This window comes from Microcebus murinus, chromosome 2, assembly GCF_040939455.1.
Source record: "Microcebus murinus isolate Inina chromosome 2, M.murinus_Inina_mat1.0, whole genome shotgun sequence".
NCBI lineage: Eukaryota > Metazoa > Chordata > Mammalia > Primates > Cheirogaleidae > Microcebus > Microcebus murinus.
This window is the reverse complement of record NC_134105.1, coordinates 110766660-110793877: the sequence shown is the minus strand read 5'-3', so window position 1 is coordinate 110793877 and position 27218 is coordinate 110766660.

Sequence of the window (27218 nt, the reverse complement as noted above, 5' to 3'; positions counted from 1 at the left end):
AATAGTTTCAAACCATGTATCTGATAAAGAGTTGATATCCAAAATATATAAGAAACTCATACAACTCAAATGGCCAAAGGAAAAAAAAAACCAATAATAACCAAATTAAAAAACTAACAAAAGAAACTGAATAGACATTTCTCCACATAAAACATACAAATGGTCAACAGGTATATGGAAAGGTGCTCAACATCACTAATTATCAAGAAAATGAAAATCAAAACCACAATGAGGTATCACCTCACAATTTTTAGGATAATTATTATCAAAAAACAAAAGACAACAAATGTTTGTGAGAACATAGAAAAAAGGAACCATTGTGCCAATGGTGGGAATGTGAATTGGTGGAGCATTATATAAAACAGTACGGAGGTTCCTTAAAAAACTAAAAATAAAACTACCATATGATCCAATAATCCCATTGCTGGGTATATATTCAAAAGAACTGAAATCAGGAGGGTGAAGAACTAGTTGCACTTCCATGTTCATTGCAGCATTGTTCACAATAGCCAAGACATGGAATCAACCTCAGTTTTCATTGACAGATGAATGGGTAAAGAAAATATGATATATACATACCATAGAATATTATTCAACCTCGAAAAAGGAAATGCTGCCACTTGTATATTGGATGAACATGGAAGATATTATACTAAGTGAAATAAACCAGATACAAAAGGACTACATAATGCCACTTACATGAAGAACCTACTCTAGTCAAGTGCATAGAAACAGAAAGTGGAATGGTGGTTGTCACAGATTGGGGGGAGGGAAAAATGGGGAAGTTTTTGTCAAAGGGTACAAAGTTTCATTTATACAAATTGAATAAGCCCTAGAGAGCTACCATACAGCATAGTGCCCATAGCTAATAATACTGTATTGCATACTTAAAAAGATACTGAGAGTAGACCCTGTATTGTGTTCTTATCATAAAAAATATTTATAATAAATAAAGAGGGCAGGAGGAAACTTTTACAGGTGATAGATAGATTTATGTCATAGATTGTGGAGATGGTTTCATAGCTATATACTTATCTCCAAACTCACCAGGTTGTATACTTTAAATATATTCATTTTTTTCTGTGTCAATCATAACTAAATACAACTGGTTTAAAAATATTTGATAAGGAAATATGTCAATGTTTGGAAAATCTGCATAACTCAGTGAACCAATATTTTCCAAAAGACTAATTAATGCAAGATGTGACAAGTATTAACATTTCTTTGATATGGTTTCTGAATTTACATTGCAAAAAATCTTTAAGAACTTAACCACTTGTCAAGTTTTTGTATAGAAACAAAGAAGAATATCCACAATTATGTGAAAAGGCTATGAAAATATTCCTTCTTTTTCCAACTATGCATCTGTGTGAGGCCAGATTATCTCCAAATATGCCAGTCAAGACTATTCATTACAACAGATTGAATGCCAAAGCAGATAGGTGAATTCAACTGTTATCCCCAAATCAGGTGATAGATTTATAAAAATATAAAATAATACCATTCTTCTCCCTTTTTGCTTTAAAAAATGTATTAATAATGTTTGCCATAGAATGTTATTTATATTAATAGTAATGAGTTAATTACTTGAAATAAATTAATAAATATTAAACTTTTTAGTTTCACTTTTTAAAAACAATTGATACATAATATTTGTACATATTTATGAGATACATGCAAAATTTTGTTACATGCATAGAATGTATAATGATCAAGTCAGTGCTCTCCATCACCTCAAATATTTATTATTTTTATGTGTTGGGAACATTTCAAGTCCTGTCTTATAGCTATTTTGAAATATTCAATACATTATTAACTATAGTTACCCTACCCTGATATTGAACATTAGAACTTATTTCTTCTATCTGTCTGTTTGTAACCATTAACCAACATCTCTTCATCCTCCTCAACCCCCCACACCACACACATAGATCCTACTCAGCCTTTTCATTCTACTCTATACCTCCATGAGATCAACTTTTTTAGCTACCACATGTGAATAACAACACACAATATTTATATTGTGCCTGGCTTATTTCACCTAAAATAATGACCTCGAGTTCTATCCATGTTGCCACATATGACAGGATTTCATTCTTTTTTATGGCCAAATAGTATTTCATTGTGCATATATACCACATCTTCTTTATCCATTAATCTGTTTATGTACACTTAGGTTATTTTATACCTTTGTTATTGTGAATAGTGCTGCAATCAACATGAGGGTGCAGGCATCCCTTTGATATACTGATTTCCTTTACTTTAGATAAACCAAGTAGTGGGATTGCTGGATCGATCATATTCTATTTTTAGTTTTATGAGAAATATCCATACTGTTTTCTATAATGATTGTACTAATTTACATTTCCACCAACAGTGTATAAGAGTTTCATTTTCTCCACATCCTTGCCAGCACCAGTTACTTTTTTTTTCTTTTCAGTAATAGCCATTCTAACTGGGGTAAGATGATATCCCATTGTGATTTTGATTTTGATTTGTATTTATCTAATGATAAATACATTGTACTATTCTAAATACTGCCTTGAACAGATTTTGCAGAGCTAATTAATGTTGTGGATCTAAAAATAGGGAGAGTATTTTGGATTATCTAGGTAGATAACATGTTAACCTTTAGCTAGGTCGATAACCTTATCTAGGTAGATAACCTTATCAGATAAGGTTATTATCTAGGTAGATAACATGTTAACCAATCTAAACATGTGAACCTTTAAAAGAAGAGAATCTTCTCCAGCTGGAGTCAGAGAGCTGCAGAGAAGAAGGTGAAGCAGGAGAAATAAGATATAACAGAAGATGAGAAAGATTTGAAATGGGGGAAGGATTCAACCACTATTTCTGGCTTTGAACATGAAGGGGACCACAGGCCATGGCATGTTTGTAGTTTTTAGAAACTGAGACCAACTCCCAGTGATGGTCAGCAAGAAAATTGAGATCTGTGTGCTTCTTGTGTCTGGATGTCTAGATTTCTGGCCAGGCAATGCATATTGGGACAGGACTGAGAATCCAGAGGTGAAACCATCCGCATATTGTCATCTAATCTTTGACAAAGCAGACAAAATGTACACTGGGGAAAAGAATCCCTTTTCAATATATGGTGCTGGGAAAACTGGATAGCTACATGCAGAAGATTGAAACTGGATCCCCACCTCTCACCTCTTACAAAAGTCAATTCTAGATAGATAACAGACTTAAACCTAAGGCATGAAACCTTAAGAATACTAGAAGAGAATACAGAGAAGACTCTTTCAGACATTGGCCTAGAGAAAGAATTTATGAAGAAGACCCCCAAAGCAATCATAGCATCTACAAAAATAAATAAATGGGACCAGATCAAATTAAAAAGCTTTTGTACACCCAAGGAAACTATTATTAGAGTGAATAGACAACTTACAGAATGGGAGAAAATATTTGCCCTCTACACATCTGGTAAAGTGCTAATAACAATAATATATCTAGAATTCAAAAAAATAAACAAGAAAAAAATCAAACAACCCAATCAATAGATGGATGAAGGACATGAACGGAAACTTTTCAAAAGAAGACAGAATAATGGCCAGCAAACATATAAAAAAATGCTCAATATCTCTAATCATTAGGGAAATGCAAATCAAAACCACAATGAGATATTACCTAACTCGAGTAAGATTGGCCTTTATCAATAAATCTCAAAGCAACAAATGCTGGTGAGGATGTGGAGATATAGAAACACTCTTACACTGCTGGTGGGAGTGCAAATTAGTGCAACCTCTGTGGAAAAGAATTTGGAGATGCCTCAAAGAGTGACAAGTAGAACTACCACTTGATCTAGCAATAGCACTATTAGGCATCTACCCAAAGGAACAAAAGTCATTCTATAATAAAGACATCTGCACTGGAATGTTTATGGAAGCACAATTCACTATAGCAAGGATGTGGAAATAACCCAAGTGCCCGTCAATCCATGAGTGGATTAATAAAATGTGGTATATGTATACAATGGAATACTACTCAATTATTAAAAATAATGGTGGTTCTACAACCTCTTATATTTTCCTGGATGGAGCCTGAGCCCATCCTCCGAAGTGAGGTATCATGAGAATGGAAGAATAGGCACCACATGTACTCATCATCAAACTGGCACTGATCAACACTAAGGTGCTCACACAGTAGTAATATTCTTTGGGGGTAGGGGGTTTGGGATGGGTAAACTCACAACTAATGGACCCAGTGTGTGTTATAGAGGGGGAAAGAGCATGTCTCAAATCATGGTTGGGATGTGGCAAAGTCATAACATGTAACCAAAATATTTGTAGCCCCATAATTTCCTGAAATAAAAAAAAAAAGAAACAATAGATACAGGAATGTTATGCATGTGTGAAAACCCACAAAACTATATAACATGAAGAGTGCAACTTAATGTAAACTATAGACTTGGTTAATAATAATGTATCAATATTAGTTCATTATTTATGAGAAATGTGCCAAACTAATGCAAATCTTACTAGTAGGAGAAACTGTGTGCAGGGGAACAGGAATATATGGAAACTCTCTGCTACCTACAAATGAATTTTATGTAAATCTAAAACTTACAAAAAATAAAATCTATTATTTTGAATATGAACAAAAGGACAAAAAAAAAAAAAGAAATAAAATTGAGACCTCAGTTCTTAGACCTTATGGGACTATTAAATTCCAAGTACTGGTAAGAAAGGGTTTTTCCTTCCCATAATGTTTTTCTCTGTTAGATCTCTCTGGCAATGAAGTCTTGGTAAAATAAAGTAAAGAGATACAAATGTGTCATCTGAAGAGTAATAAAATATAATTAACCTCATTCAATTTTTGTACATTCCACTCTGAGAGTCTGTCACTGCTTTAGCTGCTGTCCTGGAGTGAGAAAAATAATTCAGTTGCATTTATCTCCACTTTCTTCCCTGAATTCTTCCTCTAATTCACTTAAATCAAAGTTAAACTCTTTCCTTTGTGCTTCTTTATCACCTTATACCTCTATTAATAACATACATCAGGCCGGGCGCTGTGGCTCACGCCTGTAATCCTAGCTCTTGGGAGGCCGGGGCGGGCGGATTGCTCAAGGTCATGAGTTCAAAACCAGCCTGAGCAAGAGCGAAACCCTGTCTCTACTATAAACAGAAAGAAATTAATTGGCCAACTGATATATATATATATAAAAATTAGCCAGGCATAGTGGCACATGCCTGTAGTCCCAGCTACTCGGGAGGCTGAGGCAGAAGGATCACTCGAGCCCAGGAGTTTGAGGTTGCTGTGAGCTAGGCTGACGCCACGGCACTCACTCTAGCCTGGACAACAAAGTGAGACTCTGTCTCAAAAAAAAAAAAAATAAAAAAATAAAAAAAAAATAACATACATTAACTAACTTTTTTCCTGTTTTTTTAGAGCTATTTTTACATGTGTTTCTCATCAATAGATTATCTGCTTCTTTAGGATGATGACTGTGTTTTCATATTTCTATTCTTCCCAATGAGTTGAAATGCAATAATGTTTCTTCATTTGAATTGGGCACATAATTTCCACTAATTGCAACTGTGAAATATCTGTGAAAAAAAAGTGACGGGGATGTTATTGCACATTAAATTGTTTCAAATAATTGTTCTTGGATATGGTCCCACCTTGTCTATTTGGCAAATCTCTATTCATCCTTCAAGGCTCAGCTCAAGGGTCTCATCTCACCCCAACACAATAAACCACATTCTCCTTTGTGCATCTCATGCGCATGTAGCTTTAGATATAGCTTTGGATGTAGCTTTCGTCTAAAACAGTACCCCTCCCTCACCAGCGTTTTGGAGGAAATTTCTGATTTGCTAGAATTTAAAGTTTAAACCTTCCTAGAAATAAAAATAACCATTTTTGCTGCCTGTGTTTTACAGAATATAGCCCTTTGAGAGGTTCTATGAAAAAGGTATCAATAATCAAGTAAGATTTGGAGATGCTGCATATTACATGCCTCTCCTGGAAATTTACCACTTAGAATGGTACTATAAGAAGTCTGTTTAAAGAGAAGTAAGGAAGACTATTTAAATGTCTTTGTTCAGGGCTTTTAAACTCTTTTGGTCAAGTTGACTTTATGCCTATTAATATGCCAGAGGATTCCAGTGCTGTGAAAAATACTCTTGGAAATGGATAAGAGAAAAATCAACATTTATTGCTAACAGATCTATGGCACCTCTTATTCATACACCAAAACCCAATGGTAATGATAGGACTGAAAGTGATTTTGTTTCAAAGAAGTTGGCAGGTGACTAATGAAGTAGGAATCTGGTATGGGTCACTTCTGGACAGTTGGGTTTTTTTCACCACCTCATTAAGAAATTTTCATAAGCTTGATTTTTTTATGTTCCCAAGGACCTTGGAAGACAGGTAGTAAAGTGTTATTTTCTTTATTGTATGGAGTGGACACAGATTTCATAGGGTTAAGTGACTTCTCCCCAGTCCTGCAGCTGGCAAGTGTTGGAGACCAGGTTACGGGACCAGCCTTCTGACTCCTACCAGAGGCTGCTCTGGCTTCCACGCTGCCTCTCATATAAGCATATCAGTTTGGGGGATATCATTTTTACCTCTTTTTCTTTTATTGCCATGTTTAATGTCTATTTAGCCACAAGGAAAATCCTAATTTGGGCTTCAGAGTCAGAGAATCCTGGGTTCTTCCACTAATGTTTGGAGTATGACTTCTACAAATCCTGTAACCTGTCCAAGGCTTGGCTTTCTCACCTGAAAATGGAAAGTTCCAGAACATGTTCATAAATACTTTGCCTATTTCCTAGCGCACTAAAGTGTTCTGTAACTATTTATCTCTCTTTTCATTTTTTTTTTATTCTTGAGCAGTCCTAAACATTATGGGAATGGGAAGCTTCTTTTAATGCATGCAACTATTTGATAGTAGAGCATCTTCAAACCAAGAGGTCTGCTTTTAAACGTCCACGATCTAAAATACTTGAGCAAGGTAAAAATCCAATAGCTGCAGTATCCCCATTGGTGGTTAAAACAGGTGAAACATCAGAGGAACATTTATGAGGCAGGGCTTGGAGGATCTTTATATGACATGAACCCACCTCTCCCCAGGCTGATGTAATGGAGTCATCCAGTCTATGCATCCAGCTGAGACAAGAAGGAACCAGATTTCTTGAGAATTGTAATAGCTGCCATTTACTGAACACTGACTACACTCAGGTGCTATTCCAAGAACAAGTACATTATCTCTAACCCTAACAACCTGGCAATGTAAGCCTTATTATTCTCCTCTCAAACATGCAATGATGACAATTCAGAGCTGTTAGGTAACTATTCCAATTATAAATTTCAATAGATATCAATGTGTGTGTGTGTGTATATACACACACACACATATATATATACATACACACACACACACATATACACACAAACATACCTGAGCAAGAGCACTTAGAAGTGGAACTGAGGATCAAAGATTATGGCCATTTAATGGATTCTGCCAAATTGCCCTCCAAAAAAGGTTGTGCAAAATCAATACTCCTCAACCATGAATGAGTGTGCTTTTCCACCATAACCTGGCAATACTGTTTATTATATACTTTAAATGTTTTTCCAATTTGATGGGTAAAAATTACATCCCCTCAAGGGTGTCGTAGTTTATATTTATTGAATCATGAGGCTTAATAACTTTTCTGTACGTATATTGGACACTTAGAGTCCTTTTTCTTTTGACTACATGTTATATCCTTTTCTTTTGGATTTTTCTTTTTCTTTGGCTATTTATCAAAGACAGCTTCACTTTGTCAAGCAGTTGGAAAATATCTTTGTTATTTTAAAACAAACTGAAAACAATCTAAGTTTCTAGCAATGGTAAATGAGTTCATAACTCATGGTATATTCGTACAAGGTAATATTGCTACGGTTTGACACTCCCAATGGTCATGTGTTGGAAATCTAATCCTCCATGCAGCAGTGTTTGGAGGTGAGATTTTCAAGAAATGATTAGGTCAAGAGGGCTCTGCCCTCATGAGTAGATTAACATTGCTATTGCAAAAGTGGGTAAGTTATCATGGGAGTGGGTTTCTGATACAACAATGAGTTTGGCCTCTTTCCCATCTCTCTCGCTTCTGTGTGCTCATGTGCCCTTCCATGCCTTCCATGGCATGATGCAGCAAGTAGGCCCTCACCAGATGTGGGCCCCTCAATCATGGACTTTCCAGTCTTGAGAACAGTAAGAAATAAATTTGTGTTCTTTATAAATCACTCAGTCTGTGGTATACAGCAATTATTAAAGCGAAAAAGGCAAATTCCACTGATTTGGAAAGATGCCCAAGATATGTTGTTAAGTAAACTAGAAAATGGCAGGATTATGTGTACAGTAAACTCCCCACTAAAGCGCTTATCTATACACTTATGGACGTTTGTGAATTCATGGTCAATAACAAGACACGTGCATGTTTTCAGTAAATAGGTATGGCCTGGAGGGAAACAGTAAATTTCACTTTTCACATATTTGTACAATGAACGTGTATTACTTTTATAATAAAATAACTATAGTAACTTTTCAAGATTGTCTTTAAAAAGTAATTTGCTTCTTAGGAGACACAGTTATTAGCAAGTCAGTCACGTTCTATCTTCTACACCTGCTGTCCCCAACCCCTGGGCTGCGGACTGGTACTGGTCCATGGCTTGTTAGGGACCAGGCCTCAGAGCTCCACTGCCCTCCCATCCCCCATCCGTGGAAAAATTGTCTTCCATGAAACCAGTCCCTGGTGCCAAAAAGGTTGGGGACCTCTGTTTACACCATGCTGACTCTGAGTGCAAACAAGGCTTTTCCGTAGTATGTTGCAATTCCCAAGGACAGGCTTTGATGGGCTCCTTGCTTTCTGCCAAACAAAGGGAAATCACTGTGAGTGGTAGTGAAGAGCCATAGGAGGGAAGGTGGGAGGCTGAGAAAATTATCTGAAGATGCAGCATCATAAGTGATGAGGTTGCATGTTGCTTTTTCTTATTAGTGACGACAGTTCCAGCTCACATTATCTCATACAACTGGGGCATTTCAGAAGCTGCATGTTCAAGGTAGAGGTCAAGGTGCTTCTATGGCAAGGATGAGCAATGAACAGAAGAGAGCAAATTCTCCAGAAATGAACATGGTGTTGAAATCAGAAGTAAGTGAATCATGGCCTGATGATTCAGCAGGAAATTACCCTCCAGGATTGCCCTACCCACCACCAGAGTCTGACTGTTTTGCAAGGAACTTGAGGGGTCAAGAAAACCATCTATGGAGGTGGTAGAATAGAGTGCTTCTCAAACTTTACTTCTGAGGAATCCCTAACATTAAATGATGGACCTCCCTACAAATTGAAATTGAAGCCTCATATTTTCTTAAAACCCATATGAATTTTTAATTCTATTCTATCATTAATCCGTGTTGATTATAATTTAAAAAAAAGAAGTTTTATTCTCAGTATTTTCAATGCTATCTATTGACTAGGAAAATGAGCAGTGTATATTTCCTAAATCAGGGGTCCCCAATCTATGGTGAGTTGTATAATTTTTCATTATATATTATAATGTAATAATAATGCAAATAAAGTGCACAATAAATGTAATGTGCTCGAATCATCCAGAAACTATTCTCTCTCTCCCCCCGATCTGTGAAAAATTGTCTTCCATGAAAACGGTCCCTGGTGCTAAAAAGGTTGGGGACTGCTGCCCTAAAGCATCAATACTTATTGGGAAGGAGGGGGACTTTGAATTAGGAATATCTGGCTTTGACCTGCTTGTTAAATGTTTTGGCTCATGTCATTTGAGCTGCAACTTCCTTATCTGTAAAATAAAAAGAGTAATTTCATTTCTCTGGAATCTTTTGAGGACTAAATGGAAAAAAATATATATATATACATATCCCAATACCTTTCACATGATGAGTGTTAATTTAAATGCTAAATTTCCCCCTTTAAAATAATTTTATCATCTGAAAAAACACCAATATTTATTGAGTGCCATGTTAGTTAGAATTAGTTCCAGCTGCATACTTAATAAAGTAACAGTGGGTTAAGCAAGGTGGAGTTTTATTTTTTCTCATGTAAAAGAACATTGAAGGATTATAGCCCAGGACTGGTATGGAGAGGAGAGGCTCAAAATTTCTTCTGTATTTCTGTTCTATCATCTTTAGCACATTGCCTTCATGCTCAAGGTAGACTAACAGCCCATAATGTAGCTTCAGCTACAGCTACCACATTTAAATTCCAGGCAGAATAAAGAAAGGTAGAGGGAAAAGGCAAGAAACTAGACCTGAAAAGTGATTCTTTTTTACCGAGTTTTCCTGAAGCTCCATCAATGGCCAGCCCTTCAAAGAAAACTGAGAAGTATTTTAGTTGGGTACACTGTTACCCCAAATAAAAACAAGATTCTGTTAGCAAGGACAAAGGAGAGAACTGATATTGAGCAGGCAATCAGCAGTCTCTGCCACAAATAACTATTATAATACACTAATAGCTAACATTTATTGAATGGTTACTATTACCATAAGCATTTGGGGTCCATGATGGAGTCACTATTTTCTCTCTGTTTTAGAGCTAAAGTAGCAGAGGCTTAAAGAGGATAAGTTAGTAAGTAGCAAAGCCAGGGTTTGAACCAAGGCAGGCTGTCGGGACAGCCAACTTTCTGAAGTGAGATGCCTTTCAGTGCCAGGGTTGGGGTTGGTCACATATCACTTTAATGAATTTTCCAAATGCCAATAGGAAAGTTTGAACTTTAAACATGATATGGTCAGTTATTTGATGGAATTGCTGATATCAATCAGGCATGTGTTTGGAGTAACTTGTTTTGCTAAAGGGATTGGATCTTTGGCTGGCATTCTGTTCTATGGCTATGACTAAAGCATAATCAAATATAGTCTCAAGCCTTTATCTCACTGATATTTTGTTCTTAATGGAGAAAATTTTTTCTGGATTAAAGGCAGGTTATGTATATTCATTCAATCTTGCATTCATTATTTCATTATACCATAAAGAATTTTTGGGTTGCCTTACTGTACTAAAACTAGATTCTGCTTGAGACCCTGGAAATACAAAGACAAAATGTCACAGTCCCTACCCTCAAAGGTCATAGAGCAGTAGATTTTGAGCAATTCAATCACAGCCCAAAGTAAGAATGTAGCCATAGTTAATAATAATGTATTACACATTTCAAAACAGCTGAAAGGGAGGATGTTAAATCTTCTCACCACAAAAAATGATCATGACAAATATTTGAACTGATAGATATGTTAATTATTTGATATTACACAATGTAGACATGTACTGAAACATCACATTGTACCTGATAAGCCGCCCTTGAAGCTGTGACTCGAGGGGGGAGGGTAGGTAAGGACAATGTATGTAACCTTAACGTTTGTACCCCCATAATATGCTGAAATAAAAAAATTATAATTATCAATTAAACATAAAATAAAACAATAAAAGAAACACATTTACATTGTAACTTCATACACTCCCCCACACACAACACACTCAAAATTGTATAAAACAATCCTTACTATGCAATGTACTCTGATATTTTCTATGCATTCTATTCTTTCATATGCTTTTTCTTTTAATATTGAATGCCAATGCTCAAATTATTTCAATGCACACAATTGGATACAAATACAATAAGTGTATACAAATACAATTATTTCAATGAGCTATCACTTGTAATTTTAAAAACACTCATCTATGGAAAGAGAAGGGCAATTAAATTGCCACATTCGGTATACTATAACATGAAAATGCTCCATGAGCCTATGAACAGTGAGCTCTTGGACATCAAAGGTAGAGATTTAACTCTTCCTGAGAGATGTTGGGGTAGGCAACACTGGAGTGAATTCTGAATTGAATTTTGAGGAATGAGGAGGAAACCATCATCTGGCAAAAGGGACGAAGACTATTCCAAGCAAAAGAAATAGCATGGGTACTGGCGTGTAGGAGTGAGAAGGACTGCAGAAAACCAAGCTAGGCCCAAGCATCACAGGAGGGCTGGGGAGAACTTGGATTCATCAGGCAAAGTTCAACTGTGCCATGAAACAGCCGCAAGTAAACTGGAGACCCTTCAGAATTCAGAAGTAGCTGAATCACCTCACCAGACCTGGTTTCCACATTTAGCAGCAATCCACACTGAGTACTTGATCATGGCCACTCTGTGCTTGTGTTCTGTGCTGAGGTCACAGAGAAGAGAAAGACTTGACCTTAATATTCAGAGAGTCAGTTTAAAGAAGAAGCCAGACGTACGAACAATTTTGATACCACGTGATTAGTTCTATCACGGAGGTGTATGTACACAGGGCAATGGGTACACAGAGGAAAAATATTTTGGTCCTGTTTGTGGCAATTGAAAACACCTTCCCAGGTAGACACATAAGTAGTAGAAGTCTCAGCTTGTTGTGAGAGGCAATGGCTCTGAGATAGACAATCTTACACACTGCTGGTGGGATTAATTTGAACAAATTACTATAACATTTCTCAAAAGAAACTTGACAATGTGCTTCCATAGCCATAATAATGTTCGTAACATTTTGCCAAGCAATTTTACTTAGAGAATGCTATCTTAAATGTAATTCAAAGACAGGCCCAGGCCTCCTGTGGCCTCTTTATCTCACTGTGGTGTTACTCTCAAAGAAATAGAATTCAGCAACCAAATGTATTTTAAATTGGCCCTAATATTAACTGCTTCTCTGGAAGAACACTTGAGATCTAGCATAGCATCTGCTAGGCCTGCTATAACACACTGGAAAGGAAAGTGCTATCATGTCTGTGTATACGTCCCAGAAGAGAACCAAGCTCCTCGCCAGAGTTAAAGTCAAGGGGAGGGGGAGGTGTGAAAGAGAGGAGAGAAATAAAGCTATCCAGAAATTAAACTAACTTGGTATAATTCAGAGCAGAGAGCTAGAGCTGGCCATGGGAATGTGATCTCCACAGAAATTTGTCAACACTAGGAGAAAGGCTTGTAACTTTTACAGGGTGTGAAAAAGGAAGGGAAAGTTAAGCAAATCTTACATAAACTACCCCAGGTAACATCTGGATTTTATTCGTAAAGATAAAAAATTGCTCTAAAATGCAGAGTAAAGGAATGATTAATTAAATGATGCTATATTCTTATACCATATTTGTATCCATTGACTATCACATTATCAGAAAATTCTTAAGAAAATGGGGAAAGCAGAGTATGCAAATGAATATATAGAATGAGTCAATGTTTATAAAAATATATTTACACATAAGAATATAAAATATATATTAAAATATTAACAATGGATATAGGATATCTTAATTTTATTCTTTTTACTTTTCTGTGTTTTCCACAGTGCATATAATGAACATGTATTCCTTTCTATATTCAGAAATGTATCTTTAAAAGTCATTCGCTGTACAAGAGAAATTACTAAACGATGGAATTATGAAATAATTATTAATACAAGGACCAGTTTTAACATCCCAGAAGCCTGCTAAGCTTTGTAATTGGATTTCACTGTTATAAAAACTAGAATCCGGGAAGCTAGCAAGATAATAATAATTATATAAAAATGGAGGATTAAATCTTAGTTTTGCAAAGTATAAGATGGCGTTATTTTAAAGACTTCTATTGTCAAGTGCTTATTTGCATAGGTTGCTTAAAAGTAGGAGCCTTTATCAGTAATAGTCACAATTATAACAACTAAACCCTTGTTTTATTTTGGTTTTGTCCTTACAACAATCCTATGAGTTGAGTATTGCTCACATGTTTGGGATAAGAAAACTTAATCTTGTGGTGATTAGGACATTTATCTAAGTTCACAGACAATCGATAAAGCCAGGACACAAGGCCACATTTGTCCTTTCTGCTACGTTAAGTAACTACACCAGGGAAACTTCAAGTCATTTGCAAGAAGAGAAAAGCAATGTGATATAGGCAAGAAAAATTCACAGAAGAGTAAATCCATTACTTGTTCCTTTTTCTGTGCGGTGGTGCCAATTGAGCTGAGAAATCTATTCTACAGAGCAGTGTGGAGTAAGAAATTGGAAAATCCTGTCTAAATTTTTAACACAAGTACTTTCTACTTTTTTTTTTTTTGATGGAAAATTTTCTATTATCACCACAGATGTTGCAGGCAGGTTGTAGAAGACAATTTAAACCCTGATAGATTTAAATTTAAGTTTATAATTTACCTTGGAAGAAGCCAGGGCTGATCATTGCTAACAGTCTCTACCTTCTTCAGACTTCCCAGCTCCAAACACTGAGACCTATTACATTAGACCCCGTCCCACTCAGTAACTTAAGCGTATCTTGGCCAGTAAAAGAATACAATGGCAACTTGAGCCCACTACCCTGTGTAGTAAAGATAAGTTTTGACATTTAAATTTGCCTTTATCTCCTACCTTCAAATGGTATGAGTTCATCCTAGTTTGTAAGGTTAACCTCTGACTTACTTTTCCTTCCCAAACTCAGCTTCCATTTTAGGACTTTTTCCAACCCCAACTTACTTGGTTGAGGCTTGACTTTTTTCCAACCTCTTCCTTGACACCATATTTGGCAAATATGTCAAATATGACATATTTGACTCTGTCACTGCTTGCCTGCAAAGGTTCACTGTATACATCTAGGATTCCTGTTAGGAAGCCAACACCTCTCAAGATCTCTCTCTCTCTCAACCTTGGCATGCCATGATGCTCAGTCAACATTTGCCCCTTAATCTTCATGACTTTTTGACCTGTTGAGACTACAGATTGTTCTGACATGCCTTGCCCTAAAATTAGTCCTCTCCTTGGTGTTTCTCTCCAGAAATCTTCCCAATTTGTCCCCTAATTCCACCCAAGAAGATCAATGCCGTCTCTGTTCATTATTGCTTCTCATTTTCGTGTTTTTTAAGTGTGGGTGCAATGAGATGAGGAAATGGGTTGGTATTAAGGCAGAGCCATGAATTTCAATATTTTTTGAGCTTCCACTGTATTCCAAACATTGTGCTAAGTCCCATGGGACATGGAAATGATTGTGGCATATTCTTACCTTTATTGCGTGGAGTGTGCTGACTTTCTAATAAGGAAAAAAACAATGAATAAAAGTAATTCTATGACAAGCTGAAATGAGATCTGTGCCTAAACAAAGGAATGTGGTTTGGAAATGAAGAATAAAAAACAAGAAACAATTGTTTTGCCTGTGCCTATCAAGAATCCTTCCTGAAAAAGGAAGGATTTGAGCTACGCTTTGAAGAAGGGACAAACTATATGCAGGTGGAGGAAGATATTCTAGGTTCTGGAAATGGAAAAGATTAATATATGAGATAGTACATGGTGAGTTTTGTGTTTAAGAGTTTTTTGTGTAACTGAGAGTGAAGACTCTTAGAAATAAATTCAAAAGAAATAGCTGGAAAGTCAGCTTCAATTTTGTGCTGGATCTTGTAAAATCCTAAATATCATGGTAAGGACTCTGGGCTTTGTGTGTGTGTGTGTGTGTGTGTGTGTGTGTGTGTGTGTGTGTAGTCACTGTCAGGTTTTGAGCAGAAGGTGTATATGATTCTTACCTTGGTCATTTTTCTAAGGCCTTTCCACTCGCTGAAAGGAGTCTACAGATGTAGGTAGATGACTTGGGGCCAGTACAAAGGGTAGATAAGAGCAAGGGAGGTAGGAGGCAGGGCAATCAGCAAGAAGGGTGCTCTAGCACTAAAACTGAGAGTATGAAAGGCTTAATCAGAACAGGGGCAGTGGGAGGGTAAAGGAATCCACCTTACGTCTACACTGGGCAAAGGAATCTCTATAACCTGTGGCCTGATTTAGCAGGTGATGCAGTTAAGGTTGTGAAACATTTTCCATTATGCCTCCCCTCCATTTTGGCTGCTCATACTTACTTGTCCTGGTCCCAATTTTTAAAGGGTGATCTCAGACCTGAGGCAGATTCTTGGAAATATTTTCGAAGAAAATCCATTTATATCATGGAGAATCAAGACAAAAATCAAAAACACATTTCTTTGGGGGAAACAAAGAAAGAAGAGAGAAAAGATCATTATTTGTTCAAATGTAAGATATCTGAAAGGTATATTTTAATACATTAGACCCACTGCTTTCTTTTTTTTATATATACACCCTTCCCCACCTTCCCCCTCCCACCTGCTCACCTTCTGATAACAGTTTGGTTTTTTTAGACATTTTGGTTACATTGTATAGCTTTGCCTCTCCCTAAAAAGAGTTAGAGATATTCCCTTCCCCCTCCCCCATAATGCTCGCCACATCCCTAAGATGTGGGTCTCCCCCCCCAATCCCTGGTGAACACTACCACTATTTGAGCACCATAGTTTTTTTTTTTTTTTTTTTTTTTTTGAGACAGAGTCTCGCTTTGTTGCCCAGGCTAGAGTGAGTGCCGTGGCGTCAGCCTAGCTCACAGCAACCTCAAACTCCTGGGCTCGAGCGATCCTTCTGCCTCAGCCTCCCGGGTAGCTGGGACTACAGGCATGCGCCACCATGCCCGGCTAATTTTTATATATATATATATCAGTTGGCCAATTAATTTCTTTCTATTTATAGTAGAGACGGGGTCTCGCTCTTGCTCAGGCTGGTTTTGAACTCCTGACCTTGAGCAATCCGCCCGCCTCGGCCTCCCAAGAGCTAGGATTACAGGCGTGAGCCACAGCGCCCGGCCGAGCACCATAGTTTTAATCAATCAGTACCAATTTGATGGCGAGTAGATGTGTAGCCTATTTTCCAGATCTTGTGTTGCCTCGCTTTGTATAACGGGTTTAAGCTTAATCCAGGATAGCATAAACGGTGCTAGCTCACTGTCGTTTCTTAGAATGGAGTAATATTCCATTGTGAGCATATACCAAATTTTAGTTATCCACTCATGAATTGATGGGCACTTGGGTTGTTTCCATGACCATGCAATAGTGAATTGTGCTGCCATAAATATTCGGGTACAGATGTCTTTATAATAGAGTGTCTTGTGTTCTTTTGGGTAGATGCCCAACAACGCTATTGCTGGGTCAAATGGTATTTCTATTTCTAGCTGTTTGAGGTATCTCCAAATTCTTTTCCACAAAGGTTGCACTAATTTGCAGTCCCACCAGCAGTGTAGGAGTGTTCCTGTCTCTCCACATCCTCACCAGCAATTGTTGTTTTGGGCTTTCTTGATACAGGCCATTCTCACTGGGGTTAGGTGGTATCTCATTGTGGTTTAGATTTGCATTTCTCTAATGATTAGAGATGTTGAGCATGTTTTTATATGTTTGCAGACCATTATTCTGTCTTCTTTGGAGAAGTTTCTGTTCATTTCCATTGCCCATTTCTTTCAACTGGGTGCAACATAGGGAATAAAATTTGGTGGATTTCATTCCAAACAATAGTTTAAAATAAGCAAAAATTTAATTCATTGGAGTTTTTTTTTTTTTTTTGGTTATTTATTTGTTTGTTTTAAAATCACTAAAACTTGACTGAACAAGCTTGTGAAATGACCACTAGAATTCTTCCATTGCCAGAGAAGGAGTTTGGAGCCAGTCTGGGGATTGGGAGTTCCAGGTGAGAAGCCTTCCACTAAATTGAAACTGCCACAAATTCTAAATCTAGAAGATAATGTGAATGGGGCAAGAGAAACACATTAGGAACAAAGCTCCTCAAATCTGGAGGAAATGTTAGACATCATGGACTCCCACCTACTCAGCCTGGAGATGAGGAAACTGGGTCCAAAGAGATGAAATAACTTGCCCAAAGTTCAATGTTAATTTCTTGCACAACAAGAACCAGACCGTGGGGTTTCTTTATTTCCTAATTGTGTCCCTCTTCTATTTGAAACCATTCATCACTCCATACCCTGCCTGAAGTTTGTCAGAGCCCAAACTATCAGGACTGTTGAGAGAAGCACTTTGCACACTCAGTGATTAGCAGTTATCTGCAGACTGGAAATAGAGATGTGGGTCCCTGTGATCATATGAAAAACGCTAAGACTTCTCTAGAAACACAGTCTACAGTTCCTCTCACAATGTCCCTTCTTCCACTCTCATATCCCCTCCCCAGAGCAACTTGTTTATGACTTCTTGTGCTTTTCAGAGTTAATGTTTATTTCCGTTTTTACTGGATTTCACCTTTCTTTTACTATTCTTCCTTCTACTACCCTCATGCTCAAATTCCAACAAAACCAGGCCAGTGTCTGGGTTCTTCTACTTTAAGAGTGACTGCTTCTCTGGAAATTTCTAGAGCTCCTTCTTCTACTAATGGAAAGCTAGAGTTATAAGCATTGGGGACATTTCCGAGCATCAGCCTTTTGAAAAGTTTAGAGGCTGACTTCCTAGACAATATAGGCAAAAACAAGAATATGAGGAATAGACTTAAGTCAAATTTTTTCTATGGCTTCTTGAAATCTCCTGCTATAGATTGTTAATTACAGAAGGGCCTCCAGTGAATGTAAGTTAAAAAATATAATGTCACACTTACTCCCCCTTGATGAGGTGATAAAATAGTATATCTACCAATAGCATGCATAAAAGCTAAATATGTTGCTGTAAGTTGACAAGATAAGGAAATCAATTATCACAATTTTAGTTGTCAGTGTTTCTAAGTATCAGAACAAAATGGCGGTTGAGCAAAAGAGTAATGCTTTGTCTCAGGAATATGAAGCACCACAATGTGCCAGGTTCTATTAGGCACTTTCACATGCCTTATCTCATTTGATATTCACATCAAACGTTAGTGGTAGGTTATTAATTATTCCCCCACCACTTTTACAATTATTAGGATAAAAATTAAGAGAGTTAAGAATTGCTTCTAAACTAATAAATGTCAAAGAGAAGATTCAACACTAAATTTATTTGATTGAAAATTCCATGTTTATAATACATTCTGCAGCTTCCTAGATCAAGTCTTTAAGAACACATTATAATAGTTAAAAGGTATAGTGCACTTACTGTGGTCTAGGCATAATTTTAAGTGATGTGCATGTTCAGTTCTTTAATCCTCATATGCACTCTATGAGGTGGTATTATTATTTTTCTCATTTTACAAATGAGAAATATAAGGTACAAGGAGAGCAAATAACTCACCCCAATCAAAAAGCTATTACATAGCAACCATACCATGATTTAAACCAGATACTCTGGTTTCAGAGGACACATTCTTGACCATCAGGCTATAATGCCTCACTTAATTTTATTTTATTTTGTTCTTTTCCATTCCATTGTATTCCACTCATCATTCTTTCTTTTCCTCACTTTTTTTTTTATCACTGCTTTCCTTCCCCCTCCCTTACTTTGTTCCTCCAAACATTCACTCAGCCTTTTCAAAGTCCAAGGGTTTGTGCATAAGATGAATGACCTAAGGTTAAGGAACTCAGAAGAAATGTATCATTACATTGGATGCCATAAACATGAGTACATAAGTATGTATTCATGAATATATACTGTGTAAATATATATGCTATATTTAAATATATGCATAAATGCACACACATTCATACACACCACACACTAATATGCACATGCACACACATACACAAGATTGGACTGTCATTTGATTTCCTGCTTTTTTTCCTCCTCATTCCATGCTTCATCCTACTCTTAGAGTAATGGCAAGAGCAATCATATTAAATGTTAATCAGTTCATGTCATTCCCCTTCTAAAAATGCTCAAAAGGTTTTATATATCACTTAGAGTAGAAATCAAAATCCAAAATAAAACCATGTAGCTATGACCAACTGATTTTTGACAAAGCAGACAAAAACATACACTGAAGAAATGGTGTCCTATTCAATAATTGTGCTGGGAAAATTGGATAGCCACATGCAGAATGAAACAGGTTCCCTATCTCTTGCCATATATAAAAATTAATCGATGGATTAAAAATTAAATGTAAAACCTGAAACCATAAATATTCTAGAAGAAAATGTAGGAAAAACTCATTTGAGACATTGGCCTATGAAAAAAAATTATGACCAAGACCCTAATGGCAAATACAGCAAGAGCAAAAATGAATAAATGGGCCTTAATTAAATTTAAAAGCTTCTGCACAGCAAGGGAAATAATCAATGGAGTAAATACACAATCTACAGAATGGGACAAAATATTCACAAACTGTATATCCAACAAAGGACTGATATCCAGAATCTACAAAGAACTCTAATAAATCAGCAAGAAAAAAACAAATAACCTTACTAAACAGTGGGTAAAATACATGAACAGAGTTTTTTTTTAAAGAAGATAGAAAAATATCCTACAAACATATAAAAAAAATGTTAAACATCACTAATAATCAGGGAAATGCAAATTAAAACCATAAGGAGGCCGGGCGCTGTGGCTCACGCCTGTAATCCTAGCTCTTGGGAGGCCGAGGCGGGCGGATTGCTCAAGGTCAGGAGTTCAAAACTAGCCTGAGCAAGAGCAAGACCCCGTCTCTACTATAAATAGAAAGAAATTAATTGGCCACCTGATATATATATAAAAAATTAGCCGGGCATGGTGGCACATGCCTGTAGTCCCAGCTACTCGGGAGGCTGAGGCAGAAGGATCACTCGAGCCCAGGAGTTTGAGGTTGCTGTGAGCTAGGCTGATGCCACGGCACTCACTCTAGCCTGGACAACAAAGCGAGACTCTGTCTCAAAAAAAAAAAAAAAAAAAAAAAAAAAAAAAAACCATAATGAGATACCACCTTACCCCATCAGAATGGCCATTATTAAAAATAAAAAAGAATAGATGTTTGCATGGATGTATTAATATAGGAATGCTTATATACTGTTAGTGGAACTGTAAAGTAGTACAACCTATATGGAAAACAGTATGGCGATTCCTCAAAGAACTAAAAGTAGACTTATCATTCAATCCAGCAATCCCACTACTGGGTATCTTCCCAAAGGTAAAGAAGTCATTTTATCAAAAAGATCCCTGCACTTGAACATTTACTCCAGGACAATTGCAAAAATGAGGAATCAACCTAAGTGACCTTCAATTCATGAGTGAATAAAGAAAATGTGGTGTGTGAAGACACACACACACACACACACATATACCATGGAGTACTATCAGCCATAAAAAGAAATGGAATAATGTTTTTTGCAGCAACCTGGGTGGAACTGGAGACCGTTACCCTAAGTGAAGTATCTCAGGAATGGAAAAACAAACACCACATGTTCTCACTAATAAGTAGAAGCTAACCAATGGGTATACATGGTCATATAGTGGTGTAAGGGACATTGAAAACTAAGAGAGGAGAGGGTGAGAGGGGTGAGGGATAATAACTTACCTATTTGGGACAACATGCACTATTCTGGTCACAGGCACACTAAAAGCCTTAACTTCATCATTATACAATTCATGAATGTAACAAAAACATTTGTACTCCCTTAATACTTTGAAATAAAAAACTTAAAAAACATAAAGGCATGGAAAAGGAAATAGCATGGCCAACTTAGGGTACTGAGAGTAGCTCAGTATGGCTGGATTTGAGTATGGAGCAGTAAGAACTGAGGAAGAGAGAGAGAGAGATGGAAGACAAAAGACATGATGGTAAGGGATGGGAACGTTGCTCCTGTTATGGGACATTGTCCATGAGTTTTAAAATGGGAGTTGCCCTGATCTGATTTATATATTGTTTTACCAGGTAGAGACCATGTTTTTTCTAAATATACTTTTCTGAATACATTTTAATATAGTTTTCTAAAATATTATAATAAATCAAGAAATGGCGATATGACTTAGGGATAAAGAAAACAGCATGTAGTTGGGCACTCAGAGCATGAACCAGGGCAATGACACTGGAAATCAAGAAAAAAGGATGGATTTGAGAGCCTCTGAAGAGAGATTACACTCAGGAAATTGTGACCAATCAGCAGGCAGATTCTGGAAGGAGTGTGAAGGAGAAGAGGCATTAAAGGTGATCCCTGTGTTTTAGGCTTGGATAAATAGATGGTTTTACTCACCAGGATGGGCCTGGACAAAGAGGTGGAGAAATGAAGGCAGAAGAAGTTCAAAGTGAGGCATTTTAGTTCAGTCTGAGACATGCAAAATTGAGATTGTCATGGAATATTCAGAGGAGCAGGGGTTAGGATGAGGAAAAGGGAGGGTACGACTTTCTGATTAATCAGGAATGGCCTAAGACCCACCACAAATAATGCACATCCATTGATGTACCTTCCACTAAAGTGGGAATTGCCAAACTAGCCTACTTTTGTAGCAATTTAGTTTGGCTATAGTTAGGTAACTTACATTAAAATCACTTGTGCTTGTTAAAAACACAGATTCAGTAGGTCTGGGTTTGACTCTGCATTTTTAATAAGCACTCTCATATGATTCTGATGCTGATGGTCCATGGATACTAATGTAGATAAAACTTAAATAACTAATAATGGTGCATATCTGACCAGTCTCAGGGCAGTCAGACTCCTCCCCTGAATCCAGCCTCTCTGACCCACTTCTAATACTGCCTCCTCAATCCTAATTGGCATCCACTGGGTAAACTTTACATTGAGTGTCACATCTAATTCCCACAGCCTTAAAAGTGAGATATTATTTGTAGCATTTAAAGTTGAAGAAACTGAGCTCGGGGACTTTAATTTTCTCAATATCTTTGAGTTAACTGGTGATAACAGAAAATCATACCAAGATTATCTCATCCCTAGGCTTGTCCCCCTTCCACTGTGGCATATCACCTCTTCCATAAAGCCTTCCTTACCAGCTAGTCATTTCCTTTTTAAAACATTTATTTTTAAATACTACAATTTTCAGCAACTATTTAATAAATGGTGCCATCGTGCATTATTATCTAGCTGATTTCCCCATACTAACATTGTGACTTTAACTCTGTAGTCTACAGCCACAGACTATCGTTTGTTTTTCTGTCTACCCCAAAGAGCTTGGCACTCATAAAGGCATTTAGTGGGAGATCAACAAATGCTCTACTCAATTTCCCCAAGGTGTCAGATGTTCCAAGGGACTTCCTGTGTGCTCTTGCATGACTCAGTGTCACAAACTCCTTCTTTTTACCATAAGGAAATTCACACATTTTTTGGTACCTGAGTCACAGGAATTTTAGGAAGAGCAATTATATACAGTGGCCAACCTACAGTGAATCACAGTATGGATATTAATTTTCAAGTACAATATTAATCAAGGAGGGAGAATGTTCTTTCCAGAAAACAGATTTCCAACACTTTCTTCTGGAATTCTTATAGTTTCGTGCCTTAGGTTTAAGTCTGTTATCCACTGTGAATTGATTTTTGTGGGAGGTGAAAGATGTGGATCCTGTTTCAGTCTTTTACATGTGGCTATCCAATTTTCCCAGTACCATTTATTGAATAAAGATTATTTTTCCCCAGTGTACATTTTTGTCTGCTTTGTCAAAGATTAGATGGCTATATGAGGATGGTTTTATATCTGGGTTCTCAATTCTGTTGCATTAGTCTGTGTCTCTGTTCTTGTGGCAGCATATGCTGTTTTAGTTACTATAGCCTTCTAGTATAGCTTGAAGTCTGGTAAATTAATGCCCCCCAATTTGTTCTTTTTTGCTTAAGATTGCTTTTGTTATATGGTACCATTTTATCCAGCAATCTCATTACTGGGGATCTACCCAAAGGAACAAAAGACATTCTATAAAAAAGACACCTGCACTTGAAAGTTTATAGCAGCACAACTCACAATTACAAAGATATGGAAACAACCGAAGTGCCCATCGATACATGAGTGGATTAATAAAATGTGGTATATGTATACCATGAAGTTCTACTCAGCTGCAAAAAAACAAAACAAACAAACAAAAAAACCCAAAAACAATGGTGATCTAGCATCTCTCATATTATCCTGGATAGAGCTGGAACCCATTCTACTAAGTGAAGTATCACAAGAATGGAAAAACAGGCACCATATGCACTCACCATCTAATTGGTATTAACTGATCAACACTTAAGTGCACATAGAGTAGTAACATTCATCTGGTGTCGGGCAGGTGGGAGGAGGTGGAGGAGTTGGGTATTTATACACCTAATGGGTATGGTATGCACATCTAGGGGATGGACATGCTTGAAGCTCTGACTGGGGTGGGGCAAAGGCAATATATGTAACCTAAACATTTGTACCCCTGTAATATGCTGAAATATACATATAAAAACAACAACAGATTTTCAAAGTATCTGTGTCAGAAAAGATATGCACAGCCCCCAGAGAATCCATTTACTTCCCCCAGAGACCAAGATGAGTGTAGTGTGCCAGAATCCATTCATGAACAAAACTAGGTCTGGTGCAGGGACAAGGGGTGAAGTTGCAGATTGGTCACAGGAAACAAACACTGGGAGGCCCAGAGGCTAGCATGTCACTCCTTGTCAGTCATCCCAGTACAGAATCAAAAGTGGGGTGCCCCATGAGAGATGGGTTCAGTCTCACCATTGATATTACCATGCCATGTCATAAAGCTTCCACCTAGCTCAACAGTGGGCTTGTTCCCGAGGAAGTAATGAGAATAAGGACCAAATTATTGATCTAGAACCATAGAGAATGATTATTTCATTAAAAACTGAGGCCGGGTGCGGTGGCTCACGCCTGTAATCCTAGCACTCTGGGAGGCCGAGGTGGGAGGATTGCTCGAGGTCAGGAGTTTGAAACCAGCCTGAGCAAGAGCGAGACCCCATCTCTACTATAAATAGAAAGAAATTAATTGGCCAACTAATATATATACAAAAAAAAATTAGCTGGGCATGGTGGCACATGCCTGTAGTCCCAGCTACTTGGGAGGCTGAGGCAGCAGGATTGCTTGAGCCCAGGAGTTTGAGGTTGCTGTGAGCTAGGCTGACGCCATGGCACTCACTCTAGCCAGGGCAACAAAGCGAGACTCTGTCTCCAAAAAAAAAAAAAAAAAAAAAAAAAACTGAGAAATATTAAAGCAAAGTCAAGAGATCAGATATCCATAACCTTGTTTTACATATAAAGATACAAAACCGAAGAAAGCCTTTTCACTTCTTATCAATCTGTAAATCATCCTGCCAAAACATAAGAAATCTGATATTGAGAGAGAGAGAGTACACTGGGCAAAATACAGGGGTAGAAGTCCTGCCATACTTAGAGGAAAACAGCAAGTTTCAGGTTCATGTAAATGAAGAGAGAAGCTATCCCAAGACAATAATTAATTGGTAGCCTATATTTTATAAAATCTAGAACACAAAACTTTCTTGCCAACTGAATTGATGGGATCATTTTCTTAAAAATCATAACTTGAGCTAATATGTACTGCAGAAACAAATAGTTATCTGTGATGGATGGTATATAGATCAATTAAAGAAAATAGGCAATCCAAGGCCTGTGGTCAGTGGAAAAGAATGATATATAACGATAGCAGAGACCTTTCCTTATCAAAAACTGGCTGAGGGTTTTATTAATAATTTCAAAGCAGAGCCCCTTTGTATATTATTTGAAGATTGTTGGATATGGTTATACTTCAGTAAAATGTCTTTTGTTGTCATTCCATGGTGTGGGTTGGTCCTTCTCCATCCTTTCACTTTTTCATTACCATCGAAAATCGTGAGTCTGCAAGCACTCCAGACATAATCATTATTGTGTACTGGAACAAACTGAATCCTGCCTGAAAATTTTAAGTGGCATTCTGGTGTGCCGAATGAACAAACAAGGTATACAACATCCTCAACAACCCATGTCTTTGATTAAGCTTATTATTGTCTGAATGTGACCAGAGCATCCAATACATCAATCTCATGTTCAAAGTGAAACCAAGTTTTCTACATCACCAGAACAGTAATCCAAAGAAATTAAAGAATTCAAGATGTTGCAAAGATTTAGGAATTCAAGACAATGGTAATATTAAAAGCAAAAAAAAAAAAAAAAAAAAAAAGGATCTAAATAAACTTTGGCATGATGATTTAATGATCAAACCTTAGAGAAAACAGATTTTGAAGACAAATGCAAATAAACCGAAACTACTGCAAAACTCATCCTCCACTAGAAGATGGTCCAGTCTTGCTCTCCTTTAGCCTCACTGCCTGTGTTAATTTAAGAATCATTAATATGTTTTAAGAGCTATTGTGGAAATGTATATGTGTACTCTGTGTGTGAATATTCTTTTCTGAGATCATCAAGATGGCAGAGTAAGACTCTCGTGTGCCCATTCCCCTACAGAAACATCAACACAAACAACCATCCACACATGAAAATATCTTCACAAGAACAAAGGGGAATAGGTGAGAGATTAAGCACCTGGGTGTAGCACAGAAACAAGAAAAGCTGTACCAAAGATGACAGGAAGGATAGTTTTATCTTCCCTGAGTCACCGCTCCCTCATCCCAGGCAGCACAGCATGGAGAGAGACCCCCTCTGCATGGGGAAAGGAGAGACAAGTAAGCACACCACCACACATTGCCTCAGACTCTAGCACCAGACCTGCCTTAGCAAAGCCTAGTGCGCAGGTGCCAGACAGGAGCCTCAGCCTCAGACTCCAGACCTGCCTCGTGTAGAATGAGGAGAGCAGAGCCTGAGACAGGAGGACAGCTGATAAATTGCACTGATGTAATTCAAGTAGAAGTTTGAAACCTGAGGTGACCATGAAAATTTAAGTTCTCCACCATAAACACAGAAATGTGCAGAAATCTTGGAAGGAGATTAAAGTTTTCCCAGGATATGGGATGAGTTTTTGAGCTACATACACTATTTTCACTGGCTCCATCAGGCAGCTCTTGGAAGACTTCCTCCACACTGTGGCCAGAGTAATTTATCTAAAACTCCAGTCTGGGCCGGGCGCGGTGGCTCACGCCTGTAATCCTAGCACTCTGGGAGGCCGAGGCGGGCGGATTGCTCAAGGTCAGGAGTTCAAAACCAGCCTGAGCGAGACCCCGTCTCTACCATAAAAATAGAAAGAAATTAATTGGCCAACTAATGTATATAATATAAAAATCAGCCGGGCATGGTGGCGCATGCCTGTAGTCCCAGCTACTCGGGAGGCTGAGGCAGGAGGATCGCTTGAGCCCAGGAGTTTGAGGTTGCTGTGAGCTAGGCTGACACCACGGCACTCACTCTAGCCTAGGCAAGAAAGTGAGACTCTGTCTCAAAAAAAAAAAAAAAAAAAACTCCAGTCTGATGATGCATCTTCCATGTGTCTTTAGGGCGCTGTCTTAAACATAAAAATGCATGCATCTATTTGGTCAATATCCCTCAGTGACTTGACTCCTTGTGACCCATAGACAACATCTAGTCTCCTTGGCAGGGCATATAACACTCCCATCCCTGTTCCCTGACATCTATTTCACTATCT